The sequence below is a fragment of the Trachypithecus francoisi genome, unplaced genomic scaffold (genome assembly GCF_009764315.1).
Source record: "Trachypithecus francoisi isolate TF-2019V2 unplaced genomic scaffold, Tfra_2.0 Contig01440, whole genome shotgun sequence".
Taxonomy (NCBI): Eukaryota; Metazoa; Chordata; class Mammalia; order Primates; family Cercopithecidae; genus Trachypithecus; species Trachypithecus francoisi.
Window position 1 is genome coordinate 25,358,330 of NW_022681431.1, and position 10,831 is coordinate 25,369,160.

The 10,831-nt window shown below is 41.3% G+C and overlaps 1 long non-coding RNA gene across 1 annotated transcript; it reads right to left on the reverse strand.

Annotated features, from left to right (window-relative positions):
* Positions 1 to 1,191: 1,191 nt before the first annotated feature.
* LOC117092248 lies at positions 1,192 to 5,591 on the reverse strand. Its single transcript, XR_004440698.1, has 3 exons — positions 5,491 to 5,591; positions 3,547 to 3,653; positions 1,192 to 1,346 (listed from the first exon to the last, which is right to left on the reverse strand). It is a non-coding gene; the product is annotated as an uncharacterized LOC117092248 (long non-coding RNA).
* Between the last annotated feature and the right edge of the window lie 5,240 nt (positions 5,592 to 10,831).

The window sequence follows — 10,831 nt, forward strand, 5'->3', positions numbered from 1 at the left end:
CTTCATCACGAAAACTGCTCCAGCCCTTGCTGATAATCTCTCCTTTGGGTTTCTCCTTATACTCTCTGCCAAAAAAATTTAGTAATTAATTGTACTTTGTTAGGTATGCTATACTGTAATGCTAATCTTGTCTCCGCAAAGAGATTGTGAGCTCCGTGTGGGCAACAACTTGACTTCTAAGACTTTCTTGTATCTCTCAGTGCCAGCACTTGGTTTAACTGGAGCACCTTTCCTCAGATGAACCCATGACCATCCAGCAAAGCTGAATAGAGGGAATTAAAGAAGAGAAGAACCTAAGTTTAGACAGAGCCAGAAGTGTTTCTTAGTTACTGCTTCTCCCCAGAGTGGTAGAGGTTCTTCACCATCTTATACGGGGAATGGGACCCCATTTTCAGCAGGCTGAGAGAGGAAAAGCACTGCCTTAGGATATGGAAAAGGTGATGCCATTTGCAGGAGAGCCAAATTTATTGCTGCCAGAAAAAGTAGGGTCAACTAGCAGAGGTATAGGATGATGTGTATCAACCCAAACTTTGGATGAACTAAGCATCATTTCAACTTAATTTTGGAAATCTAAATATATGGAATGCATTAGCTGATTTTATTTTTGGCAGCAGACTTAACCATTCTAATCATGTTTTGCTCTAGCGAATTTTAAAATTAGTTTGCATTTCCTAAGCACACATCAGCTGGGTGAGCGCTGAGGGAGGGAAAAGAGGGAGAGAGGGATGCTAGGAGAAAGCTTGGTTAGGATTAAAACTTTCCTGGCAAACGCTTCATTAAGTGGATAATCCACATGCAGATACATGAAAGCTAACTAGCATTGAGTCCTGGGGCCTAGGAGAATGTGGGAGCACAAACAGGCACCTGCCCATCAGGCCAAGACCATTATAAATATGGTGCATGAGGAAAAGAAAGAAAGAAAGGAAGAAAAGAAAGAAAGAAAGAAAGAAAGAAAGAAAGAAAGAAAGAAAAGAGAGAGAGAGAGAGAAAGACAGAAAGAAAGAAAGAAAGAAAGAAAGAAAGAAAGAAAGAGAAAGAAAGAAAGAAAGAGGAAGGATAAAGCTATTTATTTACTATTTGCATGTTTTCTGAGAGAAGAACATAGCTGCAAAAACAAAATTTCAGAGGATAATAAATTTTCTCCACTATTTGTAGAGTTGGTCAATATGTTATTAACCAACATGGTGGCAATATTAAATGACAGTGAAATCCTGGTATCTTCTCAGGATTCAATGTGCTTTGCAAACATCCTTTCTTTCTTTATCCTCAGCTGGATGCGGGAGGTGACTATGGTCTCCACTTCTTAGGAAAGGTGTCCAAAGGCTTTTCCAAAATTCGTTCTCACCCTCAAAGATATAATCGTCATAGTGATTACAATTTGTGGGACCCTCCCTACTATTTGCTAGAAAATTACACATTATATTTGACATCTTCACCACAACCCTACAAGTTTGGTTGAATAGATATTCCCACTTTACAGATGAGAAACAGAATCACAACATGGTTGAATACATTGGAGGTACTCACACAACCAGAAAGTGGCTTAGCTGAGATTGCAACCCAAGGTTCTGTTCCCAGGACCTGCGTTTATTTGACAATGCCACCTCTCAAGAAATACAAGACCATGCTTTGGACTGGAGAGTGAATCAGTAAAGGCTTACTGTCCAATCCCCTTCTAGGTGAGGTGGGGGTTGAAGAATGCTGGGGATGTCACACTACCCAGGGCTCCTGGGACTTTTGTGCTGGTCTTAGCCAAACTGTCCTGGGTTTTCTAAAAATACTGCCCTCGATGGGCCACTGTCCCTTATGGTAGCACAGCTCTCTGGGATCCAACAAATGGCTGATGGAGTCCAGGCATGCACAGAGCTGTTCTGGCCTTGAGCCTGAAAGCAACCACTGCCCTTGCTCAGTAGCCAATTTGGAGAGAAAAAATGTGCAAGCTAAGACACTCTGGCCTTTGTCTCTATTAGATTCTGCCTTAACAGATAGGCTTTGGGAATCTGTGAGCCAGTGGTGGGCAGAAGTTGTTGGAGGACTGAGAAAAGATAGCCAAAGGGGCTCATAAAGACAGAAGATCCTATAAAGAAATTATACATGATTAAACCAACATTAAAGTAAGGACTATTTAAAAGAAAAAGGCAGTAGCTGTATCAGTCAGGTTCTCCAGAGAAACAGAACCAACGGGAGGTAAGGGTGTGTGTGTGTGTGTGTGTGTTTGTGTGTGTGTCTGTGTGTGTAATATATACAATATATATATGAAATAAAGATGTTTATTTTAAGGAATGAACTCACACAAGTCCAAAATCCAAAGACAGCCCAGCAGGCTGCAGCAGGAGCTGATGCTGTAGTCTTTGGAAAAAAAATTTTAGATTCAGGGAGTACATGTGCAGGTTTGTTACAAGAGTATACTACCTGATGCTGAAATTTGGGCTTCTGTTGATCCCATCACTCAGATAGTGAACAGAGTAACCAGTAGGAAGTTTTTCAACCCTTGTTGCCCTCCCTTCTTCCCCCTTTTGGAGTCCCATCTTTATGTCCATGTGTACTCAATGTTTAGCTCTCACTTATAGGTGAGAATATGTGATATTTTGTTTTCTGTTTTGGCATAAATTCACTTAGGATAATGGCCTTCATCTGCATCTATGTTGATGCAAAGGACATGGTTTCATTCTTTTTCATGGCTGTGTAATATTTCATGGTGTATATGTACCACATTTTCTTTATCCAATCCACCATTGGTGGGCACCTCGGTTGATTCTATGTCTTTGCTATTGTGACTAGTGCTGATGCTACAGTCTTGAGGGAGAATTTCTTATTCAGGAAACCTCAGTGTCTCCCTTTAAGGCCTTCCAGCTGATTGAATGAGGCCCACCTGCATTACCCAGGGGCCTCTCCTTTACATAAGGTCAACTGATGGAAGATGTCAACCACATCTACAAAATACCTGCACAGCAACATCTAGATTAATGCTTAACTAAATCATTGGGACTATAGCCTGCCCAAGTTGAAATAAAACTAAATATCATATTAGGATTACCTTAACACAATTATTTTCACTCTTTCGTGTTCTCTACTAATAATTAGGTGTTTTACATAGTTATAAAAACTGTATTACAAGAATTTACTGCTTTTATTATACATATAATACATGTTCATTATAGAAAATTTGTATACATAAAAATTTGCCATTCTAATTTTTTAGGTAAGTTGTAAACCCTTTTTCATGTTTATAAGGCTGTCTCCTCCATGGGATTATAGGAACCATAAGAACAGAGGCCAAGGTCCCATTTGTGTTTTTATGCTTGTCATTAATTATGGTGCCTAGCACATGCTAGGTGCTCAATATATATTGTTTAAAAGAATTGGTTTTCTTTTTTAAAATATATTTTCCACCTTTTATTTCCATCAGTTTCATCCATTTAAAAAGAATGACAAGAAGATTCCTATCAGTCTAAACTGGACCACCCATGCTTTATGAAAAAGTTGGAGCATTTCAGCCAGCCCCACGTGACCCACCCTGCCTTCAGTTAGAGGAGCTTCTAGCACCTTCTGGAAGGGAGGAAAAGTCTTGGATCCACCTGGCACTCAATCCACTCGACACTTGGCTGCTGCTGCAGTCCTGGGGCTGGAGTGAACTCCCACTGAATGCACATCTACAGAGGAGTATGTGGTGCAGTGAGGATGGTTACTGCTGGAGCTGACACACAGTGAACTACATACTTTTAGAAAGAGCCTCTGTCACACAGATAGAACCCAAAGAAAACCCACAGAAAACCTCGAGAAAATAGATTTAAATCTCTGATAGGTCTCTTAGCTAGCAGTGAATTCAGTATGACAGCATAGAGTCTAAAAATATTAATTAAAAATAAGTTGCTTTGGTTAGCATTTAAACCTTTCCCAAGAATGGGTTTTCTTACATAACACCAACACTTATTATTTGTGATAAATACATAAGAGTCTAAGTAATATACTAAAATTATCCTAGTTCATCACTTATTATTAAACACTCAGGTTCTTTTCAGGTGTAGTTTTCGGTTTTTTTTTTTTTTTTTCTACGAAAAGTTTTACTGCTAGAGACTTCTTTTTCAAGTAGAATTTTCTCTTATTTGAATAATTCAAAAAAAACTTATTTACACGTTTTCTCTTGCAGCATGTTGGCCTTAAATGATCACACTGATTAGTCAAACTACTAATTAATTTAGAAGAGAGTATAAGTCTAAATGATTGTTTGGCTGGTCCATTAAGACTTGAATGATAGCCTCATAATAATAGCTAGTAATATATAGCTCTTTACAAAACTGCCCCAAGCCAAAACTGAGCTTCGTTAAGCATGGTCCCACAACTTCCCTCTATAATAACGGGGCTGGAAGTCTGAAAATTATATTTCCCAGGTCTCTTTGGCAGTTGGCTTCCAGTTAAGTTTTGTCTAACTGGCAGGAAAATCAAGACAAGAGAGGAAGGGAGATGTCTTTGCTCCTCTCTCTCTCTCTCTGTGTGTCTTTCTCTCTCTGTCTCTGTCTCTCTTCTCCTGCTTCTTTCCTTTCTTCTTCCAATAGTATTTCTTCCATCATCTCAGCTTTTTACTTTTGAGACAGGGTCTTGGCCTGTCACTCAGGCTGGAGTGCAGTGATGTGATCATGGCCCATTACAGCATCAACCTCCCCAGGCTCTAGTGATCCTCCCATCTCAGTCTCCCAAGTAGCTTGGGACTACAGGCATACATCACCACCATTACAACTTTTGAAACTATAATCTGCTTTCTACGCTCTTAGGTTCTGGAAACCCCATCACCATTCTTTTGTTCCTCCAGCCCTAAATAATCTCTGATTTACCTTAATTTCCCCTTTTTTGCTCCTTGACTGTCTAAGGTCTTTGTAGCCTATTTCCTGTATTAAATATCCTCTGTTTGAAATACATAGGTTGGTTTCTTTTTCTGACTAGACTGTGATTGATACAATAAAAACAAAATTTTTTAATGAGGAATTGCTCATCTCACTTGGGTTTTGCCCACTTTGGTCTCCAAAATCTAGACTTCAGAAATTAATCAGGGTACACTTGTCCAAAATATCCCTACATCACTGTATTGATTGTGTTTTTGTATTTTTTATATTTTATGATGTTTTGAAATCTTAAAAAGCTTTCTGACAAAGGAGAGACTGCTCCTTCCTGGCCAGTCCCTTCTTAGCCTCAGTAAAAGACTCAGCAAGGAGTATGTTTCTTATGTACAAACAAACCAATCCCACATCTGTAGCATCAACCACCTCCTTCTCTAACTCTCACATATCAAGCCAATATTTTCTCTCCCCTAAATCATCCCAGAGCCAGGTACCAGGCAACTAGAGACCACTCCTGTAGCTCAAAGCCCACCAGAATTATTCAAACTAGCCAATCCTAACCTGACCACTCTGCCCTGCCTTGCATTTCCTGCAGAAACCCCAGCGCTGGCTCAGGGTCTCCCCACACTCTTGTCTTCTGCCACCTAGCCCAAACCTGGTGCTTCTCCTGTGGCCCAGTGTGGCATGTGGTGACCTCCTCTCTGGGATCTGCAAGTGTAATCAACTTTTTCTTTTCAAGCTTTATTCTCATTCCCTCTTGTGGTCACAACTTTACCATACCATAGCCAACATGAACATTCTTAGAATCATACTAGTGTTTCCTAAGTTCTATTCCTCATATTATTTGTGTCCAGAAGGATTTTAATAGGTGCTCATTTAAAAAAAGGTTTCATAATTAGGCTGGGCGCAGTGGCTCATGCCTGTAATCCCAACACCTTGGGAGGCCCAGGAGGGTGGATCACTTGAGGTCAGGAGTTCAAGACCAGCCTGGCCAACATGGTGAAACCCTGTCTCTACTAAAAATACAAAATTAGCTGGGCATGGTGGCAGGCGCCTTTAATCCCAGCTACTTTGGAGGCTGAGGCAGGAGAATCGCTTGAACCCAGGAGGCAGAGGTTGCAGTGAGCCAAGATCGTGCCACTGCACACAAGCATAGGCGACAGTAGTTAAATGAATTTGGGGCATGCTGGGTTAAAGTTCAACAAGATTCTTCACTGAAGGACTTCTCAGAGCCTTTAATATACAAATGTGCATTGTGAATCTCCAAGAGTGTTTCCCAATTTTTTTAACTAACTAGTCTTTTATCACACAATGTACAGTTATATATCTAGAGATGATAGTCTTTCAAGGAATGCTATTTGGGAGGTGCTAGTCTGCAGTAATACTTCAAAAATTATTTTAGTGTCTTTATGAAGAAGACATTAAGAGGTTAAGAATGGCTAAAGCCATATTTTGTATAAAAATCAAACAGAGTACCAAAATATTATATGCATCTGACTATACAGGTTACAGAATTATTATATGTCTTCAGCTGCTCTTCTTTAGGGATGTGGCAATAACCCTTATTCCACCAGCTAAGAGAATGGTCATGGTCCAGGAAAAATGCTCTTCTGCTCTTATCCCTTGCTGTCAGGCTAGAATGTCAAGCCTCTTATTACAAGAACACTGTCACTAAATCTCAGCCTTTACTTATTCCCTGTGAATACGGCAGTCTTTAAGTAGAAAATAGTTATCATTTTATTTCGTTTTCTTTCTTTTCTCAGGAGATTAAAAAGGGATTAGCTGTAAGAATATAAGCGGAACCTTAAAAGGAAGTTCATGGAAACCCAAGAAGTAGAACACTAGCTCAGCAAGGCCTCACAGGAACTGGAATAGAGAACTCAAAGGCATCGTGAACTAAGTATGTGCCCTCTCCTCCTCCCTCTCTCTGTCTCTGTCTCTATCTTCCTCTGTCCCTCTCTGCCTCTTCCTCATGCCATATCCACTTCTTTCTGAGTTTGCCGCCTTGTTTACCCCTCCCCACTGCCTGGGCTCTGTTTAACCTCAGCATGAACATGGATCACAAGGGCTGTCCCGGTCTCAACTGGCACAATTGCTACCTGCGGTCCCCAGGGGCCCCATCTCTTGGTTTTATCATCACATGATTTCTATGGGCAGTTTCACTTCCTCCTGTGCTCAGCAAAATGCTGACTATGAGCTGTGTGATAATAAAACTCTCCTTCTCGAACCTGAAGTTTGCATTTTCTCTCTGAGGAAAAGTATTCTGAATACTGGATAATGGGAGGAGGGTTTTAAATCTCTTTTTGCAAGAAGATAATTTTCCTACCTTCCAAACAAAAGTTGGCTTAAGTCCAAACTTATAAAGGCTTCTTGTTGACATGATCTGTCCCTGCTTCACCCCTTCCCCAACCTCAGACTCTCTAAGAATCCTCCTCACTCTTTCTGGCCCACCTACCACAGCCTTGCTGTATTCTCTTAGATTTGCACATTTACATATTCTGCCCCTTCTACCTGGAACTCACTCTCCCTTTTCACCTGGTTAATTCCGACTTATCCTTGAGATCTCAACTCAGTTGTCACTCCCCTAGGGAAGCTCTGCCTGACCCCTCTAATCATCTAATCATCACACCCAGTCTGAAATTGGTTGGTGTGGTTATTGTACAAATTCCTTTCTTACTTACTAGCAAGTATGTGAGTCCAGAGGCCATGTCTGGTTTTGCCCATTATTGTATCCCCTGCATCAGATAGCAGAGAGCACCTCGTGGGCTGTTAATAAATATCTGATTGAATCAATTCTGTTCCTTAGTAATCATATGGTTCATCTTTAAGCTCTCTAGTCTCATACAAAACAATTTTGGGCTGAGTGCAGGGGCTCATGCCTGTAATCCCAGCACTTTGGGAGGCCGAGGCAGAAAGATCTCTTGAAACCAGAAGTTTAAGACCAGCCTGGGCAGCATAGCAAGATCCTATTTCTACACACACACACACACACACACACACACAATTTTAATTAGCTGAGCATCATAGCATGTGCCTGTAGTCCTAGCTCTTTGGGAAGCTGAAGTGGGAAGATTGTTAAGGAGTTCAAGACTGCAGTGAACTATGATCACGCCATTCACTGAACTCCAGGCTAAGCAACAGAGTGAAACACTACCAAAAAAAAAAAAAAAAAACGGTTCTTGTTTTATAATTTCCTATTCTTGTTTCACACATATAATGCCCTCTTTTATTTCTTTAAGGATATTAAATATAATTGCTTTTCTTTTAAAGGCCTGTGCTGATGGCTCTAGTATCTATGTTTCCTTGTTTACAAGAACTGTTTGTTTTGCTTATTTCATTTTAATGGCTTTCCTCAGATGTTTGGCAATTTTTCATTGAGTGTTTGTCTTCCCTGGCAGAAGATTTTCACATATGGCCAGAGAGGCAGCTTTCCACAGTAGTCTCAGGACAGAGTCACTGTTTACTCACTTCAGGCTTAAAATTTTGTAACATTTTTCTCGAACATGCTTTACCTCAGTTTGTCTTGACAAAAACTCTAGATGGTAGACAGAACATGTAATATCATTATCTTTATTTTACAACTAAATAAAATTCTGAGAAACTGTGTCTTCCCCCAAATGATGCAGTTGATATAATATCAGAGCCAAACTCAAACTCAACCACCTGATTTCATATCCCAGCATTACCACACCACACCACAGCTGCCCCTCATGTGGGCCTGCTCAGAGGTCAGCATTATAGTCAGCGCTTCCAGTTCCAAGTGACAAAAACTCAGCCCACGCTGTTCACTTGTGTTTAAGAACTTGTTTGTTTCATTTATTTCATTTTGATGGCTTTCCTCAGATGTTTGGTGATTTTTCATTGAGTGTTCGTCTTCTAACAGAAGCAAGAAAGAAAGATAAACAACTTAAGGAGGGTAGAACTCAGCCTTGACAATGGCTGGACCCAGGGACCTTCATGCTCTCAGGATTCTCCTTCTCCATCCCCTGGCTCTGCTTCTCTGTGTACTGGCTCCCTTCTCTCCTTCTGCAGGATATATTCTTTTTTTTTTTTTTTGAGACGGAGTCTCGCTCTGTCGCCCAGGCTGGAGTGCAGTGGCCAGATCTCAGCTCACTGCAAGCTCCACCTCCCAGGTTTACGCCATTCTCCTGCCTCAGCCTCCCGAGTAGCTGGGACTACAGGCACCCGCCATCTCGCCTGGCTAGTTTTTTGTATTTTTTTTTTAGTAGAGACGGGGTTTCACCGTGTTAGCCAGGATGGTCTCGATCTCCTGACCTCGTGATCCGCCCGTCTCGGCCTCCCAAAGTGCTGGGATTACAGGCTTGAGCCACCGCGCCCGGCCCATGGATATATTCTTTACCTGGTGGAGGACAGGACTTCCAGGATCCCTGGATCCACATCCCAACAGCTCTGCCTACCCACCCACCTTCATCCTGCTCCCCAGAAGAAGAGAGGTAATTTTTCTCTCCTACCTTCAGTTTCTAAAATCCTCAAGAAGGACTCAGGTTGGGCCAGCTTACCTGCCTGACCCTCCCCGCTGGACCAGCCACTACAGTCATGGAGATAATCATCATTGGCCTGATCCAGGTTATGGGATCCCCTCTGGGGCTGGAGAGCAGGACCTAAATGTCAGCCCACCAACAAAATTACAAATGACTTCTCAAAAGGAGAGTACTACTGTTCTACTCTCATTATAGAAAGCCATCTAGTAGGGGTTGTGGTGAATGGCTGCCCTGTAAGGTTTGCACACACAAGAACATTAGTTAGCAAAAGATATGAAGTCATAGTTGTATGTTATGAATACTGGCCATGCTTCAACCTAATGTGGTGAACAGCATCTGGACTTAGGAGTCAGATAGATTCCAGGTTCAAATCCCGAAGCTGTTGTTTAGGAGCTGTGTGACCTTAGACAATATACTTAACAAGAATACTAGGATATTTGTTATTCCCTTGGGCAATATATTTAAGTTGGCAGATAATAAGCACTCAGCGGTTGCAACTATATCTCCTCTAACAGCTGCACTAAGTGTGTTTCCTTCTCAACTGTCCAGAAAGCAGGAATTCTCAGCCAGGATTTTGTAGAAGCTCCAGGAAAATCTTCAGTTACTTAAAAATTTGTCACAAGAGCCTCAAAATAATTTTTAATAAAAATAAGTTTTGTTCTTTTCACTTAGAAAGTAATTCTATTCATAAAGTTCTTTAGGAAAAGGAAGGCATGATACCAAACAAACAGAATCAAGCAACCAAAAAGGGATTTTATGGGCTGAACTGGATTGCTCCAAAATTTATATGTTGAAGCCCTAATCCACGGTACCTCAGAATGTGACTGTATTTGGAGTTAGGGCCTTACAATATGCAATTAAGGTTAGATGAGGTCATATGGGTGCACTTCAATCCAATAGAACTAGTGTCATTACAAGATAAGAAGGAGTCCCCGGGGCATGCATGCAGAGGAACAGTTACGTGAAGAGACAGCAAGAGGACGCCCATCTGAAAACCAAGGAGAGAGGCTTCAGAGGAAACCCAACTCTGCCACCACCTTGATCTTGGACTTCCAGCCTCCAGAATTATAGGAAAATAAATTTCTGTTGTTTAAGCCACCCAGTGTGTGGTATTTTGTTATGATAGTCCAAGTTGACTAACACATGGGTGTCACAACTCTACCAAAAAAAAAAAAAGGTAGGAGTCACTACCTTTGCTCAAGAAGGCCATTTCTATGCAAACCCTGTCACCCTGAAGCCAGATTCTGCTCTTCATTAATCCCCAAGCCCATTTCAAATTCTTCAGTTGCAGAGAAAATTACAATAGCAGTCTACCTAAGCTACATGTGGCTGCCTCCATCCACAGCCAGGTTGCTTCAGAGCAGCTCCTTTCCAACTCTTCTTGTCCTCACCTTGTCTTTTCAACACCCATAGAAGTTTTTCCCTACAGTGTCATGGCCAAGGAATTGCCCTTCAGGTACCAACCCCAAGTCTCTTTACCAAGCTCTACCAAGC